The sequence below is a fragment of the Pristiophorus japonicus genome, chromosome 1 (assembly GCF_044704955.1).
Source record: "Pristiophorus japonicus isolate sPriJap1 chromosome 1, sPriJap1.hap1, whole genome shotgun sequence".
NCBI classification, from domain to species: domain Eukaryota; kingdom Metazoa; phylum Chordata; class Chondrichthyes; family Pristiophoridae; genus Pristiophorus; species Pristiophorus japonicus.
The window spans coordinates 310,985,942-311,000,899 of NC_091977.1; positions in this window are offsets into that span (position 1 = coordinate 310,985,942).

Consider the following 14,958-nt stretch of genomic DNA (forward strand, 5'->3'; position numbering starts at 1 on the left):
AAGGTATGGGAAGTGGTCCGCACTGTCCAAGGTCTTGTCGTGGATCTTGATAATCGCGGAGGCAGGTTGGTAGAGAACTTTTGTCTCACGGATGTTTAATGCAAGGCCTACACTCTCATATGCTTCAGTGAAGGTATCAACGATGATTTGGAGTTTGGCCTCTGAGTGTGCACAAATGCAAGCGTCGTCTGCATTTTGTAATTCAATATATTTGAAACTAACCACAAGTTTGGGATATGCACATGGGCTAACTCCCGAAGTTGCAATCTGTCAAGTTGAGACTGCACGTGGGCTTCACTGCATTTTTCACCTCCTCATACAAATGAATGTGCTGGCGAAAAGGTAACTACGCTGAACATTTTGAAGTCAGGAGCAAACAGGCGCAGGAAGCCTGTTGCACAGCATAAGGGGTATTCCGGTTTCATTAACAGTCCATTAATTTTACAATTGTTTTCCGTTTGGTTAACCCTAACAGTTTAATGTCAACGGTTGATTTAGTTAATGTGAATGAACTGCGGTGTTTTCATACACATATTGGATGACCAAGGTAGTGATTTTTTAAAAAGCAAACCACATAAAAAGGAAGTAACAGAGAACTGGGACAAGGGAACAAAATTAGAATATGTGGATAATAGTAATAGACAACTTGCGTCATTTTACATCCCACTAAATCCAAATTGTTAACTGATACCATACAATAAATAGGTATGTTCAATTATTTGCTGCCGTTGGATACATGTAGTTTTTCATTTCAATCCATGGACCTACCTATTCTACACTTGAATGTCAACAGTTCTTTGTGTAGAAAATACAGTTAGTTGACTCTGAATATTTGCAGCACCCCTGATATAAACCCCTTTACAAATAGCTGTACACACACTTTCACTTCCATATCCCACAGCAAAGTATGGACATTTTTTTCTCATTTAATAGAAAAACGTGTAATTCCAAAACAGTTATTTTTAGAAGCTAGTCAATTTTAGTAACATACACTTTAAAAAACTACTTTATTTGCATCACAGGAAACCTTTTCCAGATCTAGTCAATGTGCCTTAAACACTGGCTGCTGTCACCTAGGTTTCTACATTAACCAATTAAAAAATAAAATTACCACTTCAACCTAACAAATAGATCTTACATTGTATGATAATGATATTTCGTGCATAAAAAGTTTGCTCAATGAACTCCACACTGGTCGCATTACCCATTTACCCAGAATTTCATTCGGGAGTATTGGATTGGCAATCGACTAAGAGTCAGGAAGTGAAAAGAGCACTGCCCCATGTGATCCCAGGTTCGTATATGCACAACACTTCGAGTCTTTTCGTCGGGAGCACGTGAAGGCCAAGTACAAACAGTGGAAGGCGTGTACGACAAATCAAGCAATGGTGCGTTCCTAGGCTCTGTGGGGATGATGTTGCGCACAACTCTGCAGTGTTTAAAGCAAGGTCTCGAAGGGGGTGTTCGCAAGAGGTAAGCGTACCCCTAGCTACACTGCCGACCGCGAATTCAGGGCTAACGTGTTTAAGCATCAACAACCTTTTGTGAGATAGCTGCATGAAGGATCTTCGAACGAAGGTGATGTGCTCCTGAACTACTTCTACTTATATATTTGTTCTCTGATGGTAGCATTGGTACTGTAATTTAATAGTTATGCTACTGGATTAGTATTCCAGAAACCTGGATTAATTATGCAGAGAATAAGTTCAAAACCCACATAGCAGTTTGAGAACTTGAATTCAGTTTTTTAAAAATCCATCAATAAAGTGACCATAAAGCTATCGGATTGTCATAAAAACCCAACTAATATCCTTTCATGTAAGGAAACCTGCCGTCCTCACCAGATCTACCTAAGTGACATCGGACACGTATTAAGGCAGTTGACCCTTAAGCACCCTCAGTCGTCAGGGCAACCAGGGATGGGCAATAAAAGCCTGCCTTGCCAATGACACCCATATCCAAGGAATGGATTTTAAAAACATTCCCATTCTTCCTTGGAATCTTGGAACTCATCTCTTCGTTGGGATGCAGTTGGCCCAAGTGTAGTGATTATGAATAATGGTTTTGTACTGAACATTATCGGATGATTTTTTTGACATTGCCATCCATTCACAGTTTGCTTACAGGCCTTCTTAAGCCACCTTTAAACAAGCCAATTTGTCAAGAACATGTAGGCATTTCACCAATTCCCAACGTTTTTGGCAAGAGTCAGGAAGTGAAAGGAGCACTGTCCCACGTGATCCTGGCTTCATATATGCACAGTCGTTTAGATGCTGATGGTTGTTTATTTGGAGAGTTACGATTATCCTCTTTATCACAAATTGTTTGACCAAATCTACAATGCTTTATCTGTCAAACATGATTGTTCCTGTAACTTAGAATTCTGGGTGCTATTTTCACATTTTATCTTGTGTTTACTATAAAATGAACCTGTTAAAATAAATTACTCGTTAACATTTGCCAAGATGATAAATTAGTAACATTTCATTGGACAGCATCAAATTACCATGTGGGAAGGCAGACAACACTGTGCTTACAGCTCAACAGTAAATATCCCATTGTATATATGTAATATCTTCATGTTGGACAATTCCCCCACAAGCTCTACCACTGCATTTACATTCCAGAATCATTTCACAAGCACGTTATTGGCTCCAGGTCCTAGCTACTGCAGAAACCAATCTGTTAACAATGTGGGGTAGATTCCATATATGCCAGTTGCAATGTTTTGAATAAAAAGAAATCGCATGGCTATAAGTTTCAACGTCTACATGACTAGGTGGCTGGGGAAGGCCAGCGAGTACAAAGCTAGCTTATCCTGGCCTGTTATGGGTGGACTTAGCTGCTCAAGTCATTGCCAATCAAAAATGTGTCCGTTTCCACCAACTCTACGTTCTGTTTTTGACATGGGGAATGGCACTGGACAGCAAAAGGCACTCTTTCAATGGTGTACATGCCCTCCGATGGCAGCGAGGTACTTTCATGCTGCCTTGTTTGCTGCTGATGATGGACCTCTTGTCAATGACAAATTGGCAGTTTAAATTCTGCAGAAAATTGGCGGCTCCACACAACAACAATTTGCATTTATCTAGTGCCTTTACCGTAGTAACAACATCCCAAGGCGCTTCACAGGAGCGTTATCAAACAAAATTGGACACCGAGCCACGTAAGGAGATATTACGCCAAGTGAAGGGAGTAGGTTTTAAGGAATGTCTTAAAGGAGGAAAGGGGAGTAGAGAGGCAGAGAGGCTTAGGGAGGGTATTCCAGAGCTTAGGGCCCAGGAAGCTGAAGGCACGGGCGCCAATGATGGGGTGATTAAAATTGGGGATGCGCAAGAGGCCAGAATTGAGAAGCACAGCGATCTTGGGAGGTTGTGGGCCTGGAGTGGGTTACAGGGATAGGGAGAGGTGAGGCCACAGAGGGATTTGAAAACAAGCATGAGAATTTTAAAATCGAGGCGTTGCTGGACCGGGAGCCAACATAGGTCAGCGAGCACAGGGGTGATGGGTGAACGGGACTCGGTGCAAGTATTGGGACTTGACACTTGGTGGGAATTAGCACTTCAATAGTGTCGAAAAAGAACAGGAATAAAAGGGATGTAGTACAAAGGATAGAGCCAGTCATTTAAAAAAGAAAAGACTTGAATTTATATAGCGCCTTTCATGACAACTGGACGTCTCAAAGTGCTCTACAGCCAATGAAGTACTTTTGATCAAGTTGCTGAGATTTCCAGCATTTTCTGTTTATCTTTCAGATTCCAGCATCCGCAGTATTTTGCTTTTGGATAACTAGTCGCTGTTGTAATGTAGGAAACATGGCAACCAATTTGTGTACAGCAATGTAATCATGACCAGATAATCTGTTTTTTTGATATGTTGATTGAGGGATAAATATTGGCCAGATCACTAGAGATAACTCCCCTGCTCCACTTCAAAATAGTGCCATGGGATCTTTTACATCCACTTGAGAGAGCAGATGAGACCTTGGTTTAACATCTCATCTGAAAAAACGGCACCTCCAACAGCGGCATCGCCCCAACCCTCTTCTCAATTTTCCTCGCTGCCATGCTCCACCTCATAGTCAACAAGTTCCCCACTGGAGTGAAACTAAACTACAGAACCACTGTTCAATCTTCGCCATCTCCAGGCCAGGTCCAAGACACCCCAACCTCTGTCGTCGAGCTACAGTATGCGGACGACGCCTGCATTTGTGCACATACAGAGGCTGAACTCCAAGTTATATTCAACGTACTTACTGAGGCGTACGAAAGCATGGGCCTTACGCTAAACATCCGCAAGACAAAGGTCTCCACCAACCTATCCCTGCCGCACAGCACTGCCCCCCACTCATCAAGATCCACAGCGCAGCCCTGGACAACCTGAACCATTTCCCATACCTCGGGAGCCTCTTATCAACAAGAGCAGACATTGACGACGAGATTCAAAATCGCCTCCAGTGCACCAGTGCAGCCTTTGGCCGCCTGAGGAAAAGAGTGTTTGAAGACCAGTCCCTCAAATCTGCCACCAAGCTCATGGTCTACAGGGCTGTAGTAATACCCGCCCTCCTATATGGCTCAGAGACATGGACCATGTACAATAGATACCTCAAGTCGCTGGAGAAATACCACCAATGGTGTCTCCGCAAGATCCTGCAAATCCCCTGGGAGGACGGACACACCAACATTAGCATCCTTGACCAGGCCAACATCCCCAGCATTGAAGCACTGACCACAGTTGATCAGTTCCGCTGGGCAGGTCACATTGTTCGCATGCCAGACACAAGACTCCCAAAGCAATCACTCTACTCGAAACTCCTTCATGGCAAATGAGCCAAAGGTGGACAGAGGAAACGTTACAAGGACACCCTCAAAGCCTCCCCGATAAAGTGCAACATCCCCACTGACACCTGAGAGTCCCTGGTCAAAGACCACCCTAAGTTGAGGAAGCACATCCGTGAGGGCGCTGAGCACCTTGAGTCTCATCGCTGCGAGCATACAGAAATCAAGCGCAGGCAGCGGAAAGAGTGTGAAGCAAACCAATCCCACCCTCCCTTTCCCTCAACAACTATCTGTCCCACCTCTGGAAGGGACTGTGGTTCTCATATTGGGCAGTTCAGCTACCTAAGGACTCATGTTTAGAGTGGAAGCAAGTCTTCTTCAATTCCGAGGGATTGCCTATGATGATGACTCCCTCAGCACTGCAGTGTCAGCCTAGATATTTCATGCTCAGGTCCCTGGAGTGGGACTTGAACCCACAAACTTCTAACTCAGAGGCAAGTGTGCTACCCACTGAGCCACAGCTGACACTGTGAGATAAGTAGTCTTTTAGACCTTGGAGTTCTTTTCTTTACCTTAAAGTGTGTTTACTTATTAAAGCATAATACAGACTCCAAACAGATGAGGGCACTTTAACTGATGATTTAATAACTATTGTTGAGAAGGTAGCTTTAGTGAATTGAAGAAGAGCCTTGCATCTTAGCTGGATACAATCTAAGCTAGCTATGCTGGTATTTAGATTGATTTCTGCTACTTAAACTATTCATTACACTTTGACGCTAAGCAGTGTTAGAGTTTCACAAAATATTTTCACCATGTGAAACCATTATGGAAGTTTCAAAGGTTTGAACACGATTCTCAAACAAAACCCTCCTCCATGTTAGAAAGTTTAACATGCAAACTTCACCCAACCCCAAGCTCATGTTACACATTGCGAAGAATTGGTGTCAGCTGAAAAGTCCCTGATTTGGAAAAAGTCCAGATATGCTGCCAAGACATGGGTGCTACACAACTAGTTCAGGTACAAAGACTACTCTGGCTTCTGTCAAATGTACACCCATCTACCACGGCAGTTTTCTGCATGTGGCATCTCCTTATTGTAGCTCGGCTGAATAAAATGACTGAGTAAGCGGAGGAGGGATGGGTGCTTAATGAGTTCGAGCATTTTCACTAAAGACTGTTTATCACATATATCTGTAAAGAGTGATTTATCATACTGTTAAGAATAGAAATCTGTCTGTGGGATGCTCTCCAGATCAAAAGATATAATTGAGACTCGTATTGATTTGCCGAAACAGGTGACCCATTTGGAGTCCGGCCTTCAGTTTTCGGCATCTCAGGAAGGATATATTGCCCTTGGTGTAGGGTGCAGCGCAGATTCACAAAGATGATTCCAGGACTTAAAGAGTTAAAGAGTTAGATGCAGGAAGAATGTTCCCAATGTTGGGGAAGTCCAGGGGTCACAGTCTAAGGATAAGGGGTAAGCCATTTAGGACCGAGATGAGGAGAAATTTCTTCACCCAGAGAGTGGTGAACCTGTGGAATTCTCTACCACAGAAAGTTGTTGAGGCCAATTCACTAAATATATTCAAAAGGGAGTTAGATGTAGTCCTTACTACTAGGGGGATCAAGGGGTATGGTGAGAAAGCAGGAATGGGGTACTGAAGTTGCATGTTCAGCCATGAACTCATTGAATGGCGGTGCAGGCTAGCAGGGCTGAATGGCCTGCTCCTGCACCTATTTTCTATGTTTCTATGTCTAACAGCTTGCAGGCTTGTATTTCTTTGTGTTTAGAAGATTGAAAATGATAAAGGGATTCAACAGGGTAGATATGGATCAAAGACGGGTAAATGGAGAATAGATACAGATCAGCAGTGATCTAATTGAATGTCGGAACAGGCTCGAGGGGCTGAATGGCCTAGTACTCTTCTTACCAGATAGGATTCAGGCAGAAATGTAAAAAGCCATTTTTCAGGAACATCATTTCAGATTTACTTCTGATCAGACACATGTCCTGCCTTTGTTGACTCTTGCTACAGTTATACCAAATTTAGCAGCAGAAATTAATGAAGGACCAGCTATTTAACTCTCCTTTATAACTGTGCTAGTGGGACAATATTTTCATTTTTGTACAAATTTCTCATCTTGCAGCAGTGATATTTTCAGATTAGGATTTTCCTTGATTCTGCATTTTTGCCAAGTGTGTTTGTCCTCAGTTCTTCATAATTCTATTGAACTTGTTGCATTTTTATTGATGAACAAAGGAAAATATAGAAACAATAGAAAAATTCTCACCTTTCAGTAGAAAGCAAAATTGAAATTGAATCCCAAACATTTACATGCGCAGAATTACATAGAAATTATAGTACAGAAAGAGGCCATTCGGCCCAACTGGTCTGTGCTGGTGTACATGCTCCACACGAGCCGCTTCCCACCCTACTAATCCCACCCAACCAGCATAACCTTCGATTCTTTTCTCCTTCATGTACTTATCTAGATCCCCCTTAAATGCATCTAATCATTTGTGATATAATTTGAGTGGTGCATGGAACTCAAGATAACATTATAGATTCCAGATTCATAAAGCAGCCGTTTTGGAGAAGGGCAGAAAATACCAGTTTGTTGCTTTCATTCCTCAATCCAACTGAGCCACATTTTGTCTCAGTCAAATGTGATGATGATTCAAATCTTTTTGCTTATTCCTATACCACAAACACTCTTGAAATGCCTGACTGCATGAGTTGGCTGTTTACGTGTAAAGAACACAGATAAGGAACAAAGCCTAGTGTAGGTGAAGTTACCTGATGGCCCCTCACAGGCAAACGATGATGTCATGCCTGATCTAATCTTGCTCTTGATTAGTTCATTCTACAGTTGATTGCCTTCATCAGTGCCTGCGTACAACCAAGGCAAAGATGCTATTCTGGATTATATTCTCTGGGTGATACAGCGCCAAGTTTACAAGATTTATCCTAATTTTTAATTGCAAGTGGCAGCCAAGGAAAAGAGCAGGAAATGGAATATTCGTACTATATTGATTCTTCCACACGACTAACAACACAATTTGCATCACGTTGACTAAAAATAGACTCCAAATTTGCTTAGGCATTCCAGCAGACTCTTGCTACAATGGCCAGAAACTCTGTCAGGACCCAGATATGCCAGATCCTTTCCTTCTGTGGGAGCTATCACTATGGAGTCTCTGCCTGCCCCAAACAAGGCACTGATGAGGAAGGGGTAGATCTGAGGGGACGGGGGTGCGGGGGGGTGCGGGGGGAGCTTTCTCTACTGGAAATTCCCAGTTCCTTGCCCTCAGTGGGTCCTGGCTTCTGGTTGGAGACCAATAGACCCAGTGAAATGAGGCACACTGACCTCCTGAAGGACCAACTGGGCCCAACCTGGGCAGGCCACAGTTGAGACATGAATTCCTGAAGATCGGGAAATAGCATTTTTAAAATGCAAGGCACTGCTGTAGTCACAATCTGCCATTTTCATGGGGTGATAAGGATCCAACATCCCCACGCCACACATCATCTGCCTGTGTTTTTGACCTCATTAGTTGGGAAGGGGGATTTCCACAGGTGCTCCCTCCATCACCAAAGACCCGTTCCTGCAGGATTCTGTCCCATCCCTGAAAGCTTCTGTAGAGTTCCACAGTGAGTGCAATCCCAGTGTAACAGCGGGAGTCATGCACCCCTGGGTTTTTGGGGCCATACAGTTTTTGGGAAGCAATGAACTAAAGGGTAGACTGCCTGGCTCGCTACTTAACCTCCACATCACTAGGCAGCCGTGCTAATTAAGCTGGTCGGCTTTGAGGTGAAAACGGCCCATTAAAAACATGATTTTCTTTCTTTTTACTTATTTTTTGAGATCACTTAGCGTGTTTCATGCCGAAATCAATGGACAATGCTGGATGAATGTTATAGCAATATATTACAATTTTTATTGCACTATTCATTGGGTAGTTGTGATGGAGTTATAAAAATTTGATTTACCAATCAACATTTCCCCCGCTACTAACAATGCAGTCATTAGTTGCAGGGTGTCAGTGACATCACTGATAGGCGCTCACTGGCACAATCATCCAATGCATAATAAAGTGCAAAACTTTATTTCTTTTCTCACACTCGGCTCACTGTTCAAAACATATATTTTTCATCAGGCTGAAGTACAGAACCTTGAGATTTATGCTGAAGATTTATTATTGCATTACATACCTGGGTTTCATTACACTGCACTTTACAGTGCAATAAAATGCGAGAGCCCAGTCACTCCATGATCTCTATTTTTTAGGGGGGATGGGTTCACAGGCCATTAATGATGGTGTACTTGCTCCCCTTGCAAACTTCACTTGCTATTTATAAGCTTCAATGTGAACATCCATGCTTAACAATAATAATACAATGTTTGATTAGTAGCTTTATATAAAGAAGTATTGATTTGCATTATTGTGAATCCGCATGGGATTTACAATAAAAGAAAAGCTGAATCTTATTCAGCAGAAGACTCACATTTCTAGCTACGCAACAATGAAAACAAATCTAATCCCTTCATTAGAACCTTGAACTATCCATGCCGTCATTTCTTATCCAGTAGCAAGTGATGGTATATTTAAGATAATTATCATGTACATGTATAGCCTGTATGCAACTAACGCTTCTTGGAAGAATTAGGGACTTTTCGGTTTACATAAAGTATATAGATTTGATTGTCAGTCAATTATGTTTAAAGAACAAGTTCATTTATTTGTCTCAAATTTCTTTACTCCTGAGGTTGCTGACTGATGCTGTCCTATGGTTCCACAAGTAACCAATTTCAGTTCATCAAAGTAGCGAGGCTTTGTATGTGAATCCAGACAGTAATGGTCAGCAGACCATTCAATAGCAAAAGCCAGACCCAATTCTTCTCTCGCTCTATATCCATGTATATGTGTTTATAAACATAAGAAATTGATGGGCAGGAAAAGACCAGCTCCAGCCCCACACCATGATGGCTGAAACATCACCAGTAGACACTTTCCAACTCTACCCCCCACCCCGCCGCACCATGTTATCACCTGGGAGAGGCAAAAAACAGAGAAACATCCCAGGGCCAATAAGGGAAAAGATACTCTGGGAGATTCCTCTCTGACCCCCTCTGGCAATTGAAACCAGTCCAGGAGATCACACGGACCAAGTGTTCTCTATAAAGACTTTTATATAATGCAATCTCTGGCCCAGTCAAGAACCAGTTTTGTTCTCTCTTGAAGGTAATTTCATATCTGAGTGTTAAATATACATACCAAAGCCCCGATTTTAAATTAACCCACCCAACAAGGTGGGTTCGGATCAGATGCAAAATTGACTTCAATCGAACATAAAATCGGATGGGTTATAAATTGGCCATCCGAAACAAATCCGGCCTATTCTCACCAAGCACGTTCGGTTGAAATCGGGACTTAGATCATTAAACTCTATATTAGTTGTTAATTTAGTGTATGCATAAAAGCATGCTGAGAGCTTCTTACTACAATATTTAAATTCATTGTAGGTTTTGTGAATTAACACTGCTGGACCAGAGCTTCACATGATGGAAGCATTTAACCAAAATTTAGGTGCAGAGGTCAGTGCATAATTTTCCATCCTTAGTGAAACAAAGATCGCCACGTCCAAAGTGCCAATGGTGCGAAATTTGCGCCACCATTCTGCGCTTTTTTTTTAAAGAGTATGTTGGTTTTTTTTGGGCAGACTAAAATCTGCAAGTTTCGCCAAAGTTTCTGCGCTAACCTGTATACATCAATGATCTAGATTTGAATATGGGGGTACGATTAAGAAGTTTGCAGATGACACTAAAATTGGCTGTGTGGTTGATAATGAAGAGGAAAGTCATGGACTGCAGGAGGATATCAATCTACTGGTCAGGTGGGCAGAGCAGTGACAAATGGAGTTTAATTTGTAGAAGTGTGAGGTAATGCACTTGGGGAGGGCTAATAAGGAAAGGGTATACACATTAAACGATAGGCCACTTAGAAGTGTAGATGAACAAAGGGACCTTGGAGTGCTTGTCCACAGATCCCTGAAAGTAGGTCAGGTGAATAAGATGGTTAAGAAGGCATGCGGAATGCTTGCCTTTATTGGCCGAGGCATAGAATATAAGAGCAGGGAGGTTATGCTTAAATTGTATAATACACTGGTTAGGCCACAGCTGGAATACTGTGTGCAGTTCTGGTCGCCATATTATAGGAAGGATGTGATTGCACTAGAGAGGGCGCAGAGAAGATTTACGAGGATGCTGCCTGGAATGGAGAATCTTAGCTATGAGGACAGATTGGATAGGCTGGGTTTGTTCTCCTTGGAGCAGGGGAGGCTTAGAGGAGACCTCATTGAGGTGTATAAAATTTTGAGGGGCCTGGATATAGTGGCTAGCAGGGGCCTACTTCCCTTGGTGGAAGGGTCAATTATGAGGGGGCATAGGTTTAAGGTGATTGGTGGAAGGTTTAGGAGGATTTGAGGGGAAGCTTCTTCACGCAGAGGGTTGTGGGGGTCTGGAACTCACTGCCTGGAGGGTGGCAGAGGCAGAAACCCTCACCACATTTAAAAGTTACTTGGATGGGCACTTGAAGTGCTGTAACCTGCAGGGTAATGAGAGCTGGTAAGTGGGATTAAACTGGATAACCTCTTGTTGGCTGGTGCAGGTATGATGGTAAGTACTGCAGGGAATCTAATACAGCCAGAGTGATCTCTTGCACTAGTTTCAATCGCGTGGATGGGTCGGAGAGGAATTTTCACTGATTTTTTTTCCCCAATTGGCCTGGGTTTTTATCTGTTCTTTTGTCTCTCCCAGGAGATCACATGGCTCTGGTTGGGGTGGAGTGCAGAATGTTTTGGTGCATGGGGTATCGCAGTTGTGAGGGGCGGACTGGTTGGGCCGCATGCTCTTTACCTGTCCGACATTAGTCATTGTTCATAGGTTTATATGTAACCTTCAGGGCTGCTGACCGAGGGCCGTGTGGCTCTTTGTTGGCTGACGCAGACACAATGTGCCGAAATGGCTTCCTTCTGCGCTGTAAATTTCAATGTTTCTATGTTTTTAAACTACTTATGGAAATATTTTTTAGTTCCCGATTTTTTGATGTCACTGGGGGTACTGGCTGCCATTTCTGGCCATTTAAGTGAGTTTGCTCAACTAGGATTTTTTCAAAAATGGTGCAGTGCACCATTCTGAAAAACCTTACCTAAACTTAAGAAAATCGGCACAGAGAAGAGAAAATCTGCATAGAGAAGACGCCATTATTGTAGAGGAGCTGAAGACATGACACCGGGGGCGGAGGGCCTTTCGGCTCTGACTGTGAATTCATACAAGCCACTGATTCACAACCCTCTGGGAGAAGAAATTCCTTCTCAACTCGGTTTTAAATTGGCTCCCCAGTATTTTGAGGCTGTGCCCCCTAGTTCTAGTCTCCCCGACCAATGGAAACAACCTCTCTGCCTCTATCTTGTCGATCCCTTTCATTATTTTAAATGTTTCGATAAGATCACCCCTCATCCTTCTGAACTCCAACGAGTAAAGACCCAGTCTACTCAATCTACCCTCATCTCCGGAATCAGCCGAGTGAATCGTCTCTGTACCCCTTCTAAAGCTAGTATATCCTTCCTTAAGTAAGATGACCAAAACTGCATGCAGTACTCCAGGTGTGGCCTCACCAATACCCTATACAGTTGCAGCAGGACCTCCCTGCTTTTGTACTCCATCCCTCTCGCAATGAAGGCCAACATTCCATTCGCCTTCCTGATTACCTGCTGCACCTGCAAACTAACTTTTTGGGATTCATGCACAAGGACTCCCAGGTCCCTCTGCACCGCAGCATGTTGTAATTTCTCCCCATTCAAATAATATTCCCTTTTACTGTTTTTTTTCTCTAAGGTGGATGACCTCACATTTTCCGACATTGTATTCCATCTGCCAAACCTTAGCCCATTCGCTTAACCTATCTAAATCTCTTTGCAGCCTCTCTGTGTCCTCGACACAACCCGCTTTCCCACTAATCTTTGTGTCATCTGCAAATTTTGTTACACTACATTCTGTCCTCTCTTCCAGGTCATCTATGTATATTGTAAATAGTTGTGGTCCCAGCACCAATCCCTGTGGCACACCACTAACCACCGATTTCCAACCCGAAAAGGACTCATTTATCCCGACTCTCTGCTTTCTGTTCGCCAGCCAATTCTCAATCCACGCTAATACATTTCCTCTGACTCCGCGTACCTTTATCTTCTGCAGTAACCTTTTGTGTGGCACCTTATCGAATGCCTTTTGGAAATCTAAATACACCACATCAATCAGTACACCTCTATCCACCATGCTCGTTATATCCTCAAAGAATTCCAGTAAACCATGCTCGTTATATCTTCAAAGAATTCCAGTAAACCATGCTCGTTATATCCTCAAAGAATTCCACACAAGTGCCAGGCAAGCGCGAGTCTAGCCAACGCCCCTTGACTTTCAACGACATTACCATCGCCGAATCCCCCACCATCAACATCCAGGTGATTACCAGAAACTTAACTGGACCAGCTACATAGATACTGAGATACTGGGGCAACAGGAGCAGGTCAGAGGCTGAGTATTCTGCGGCGAGTATCTCACTTCCTGACTCCCCAAAGTCCTTCCACCATCTACAAGGCACAATTCTCTCCACTTGCCTGGATGAATGCAGTTCCAATAACACTCAAGAAGCTCGACACTATCCAGGACAAAGCAGTCCACTTGATTGGCACCCCATCAACCACCTTAAACATTCACTCCCTCCACCACTGGCGTACCGTGGTTGCAGTGTGTACCATCTACAAGATGCACTACAGCAATTTGCCAAGGCTTCTTCAGCAGCACCTTCCAAACCCGTGACCTCTACCAACTAGAAGGACAAGGGCAGCAGGTGCTTGGGAACACCACCACCTCCACATTCCCCTTTAAATCACACACCATCCAGACTTGGAAGTATATCACCGTTCCTTCATTGTCACTGGGTCAAAATCCTGGAACTCCCTCTATAACAGCACTGTGGGAGCACCTTCACCACATGGACTTCAGTGGGTCAAGAAGACGGCTCACCACCACCTTCTCAAGGCCAATTAGGGATGGGCAATAAATGCTGGCCTTGCCAGCGATGCCCACATCCTAAGAATTAATTTTTAAAAATGTAGTTGAATGTAGAAAGCCAACATCATCTTGATCTGCCTACTCCCATGTACATTTTCGAGTGGCATTATCATAGCGTTCTTTAAAGAAGATAGTTTTTTTTTTAAGCTTGCAGGATAAAAAAAAAATACCTTTAAGAACAACATTGTCAAATTAGACTTTACCTTTCCTTTCATGTTTTCATTTAATAAGTAGTTGCCACTATAGGTCAGGGATGGGCTGGGCTAGAATCAGCACTGAGATCACTGAACATTTTGCTGAGGCTGCACCTAAATTAGTGGTGCACCACTGCTCCATGGAAACACTTCCACTTCTCACACTTTCAATGCCTGGCCCAGCTCCATGCACAGAGAGAGCTGGAGCAGGCAGTCACTGTGGCTACTTGTCTTGCTGATCTTTCCCTGTAATTCTCAGCAGCTGTTTTCCGTTTCCAGTCAGAAATTGGTATGTCGGCTTTGAAAAGACAATGCAACATTATTTTGAGATGATAATTGAGCGATAATTTCAAGAAATTGATGGAACATAGCCGTATCATTTTCATGCGAGGAATCTGGTGTTCTTGGTGCCATTTAAATCCAACTATTACAGACCTGCGAAATGACTTGACGATGTATTGTTGAGAACTACTGGTCAATAAGCTGATAATTACTGTCTTACAGATGCTGGAAAAAAATTTTGACTGGAAGAACACTTTTGAATATAAAATACTTTGGGATGCAGCGTAGGAAGGTCCCAGGGTCACTCCTTGTTTCATGCTGGGCATGCCGATCTTAATTGGGAGGGCAATCCAGAAGCCTGGACTAATGATCCGGAGAAATGAGTTCAAATCCCACCACTGCAGCTGGAGAATTTAAATTCAGATATTTAAATAAATCTGGAATAAAAAGCTAGTATTAGTAATGGTGACCAAGAACTGCAGGATTGTTGTAAAAACTCATCTGGTTCACTGATGTCCTTTAGGGAAGGAAATTTGCCGTCCTGACCTGGTCTGGCTGATATGTGACTC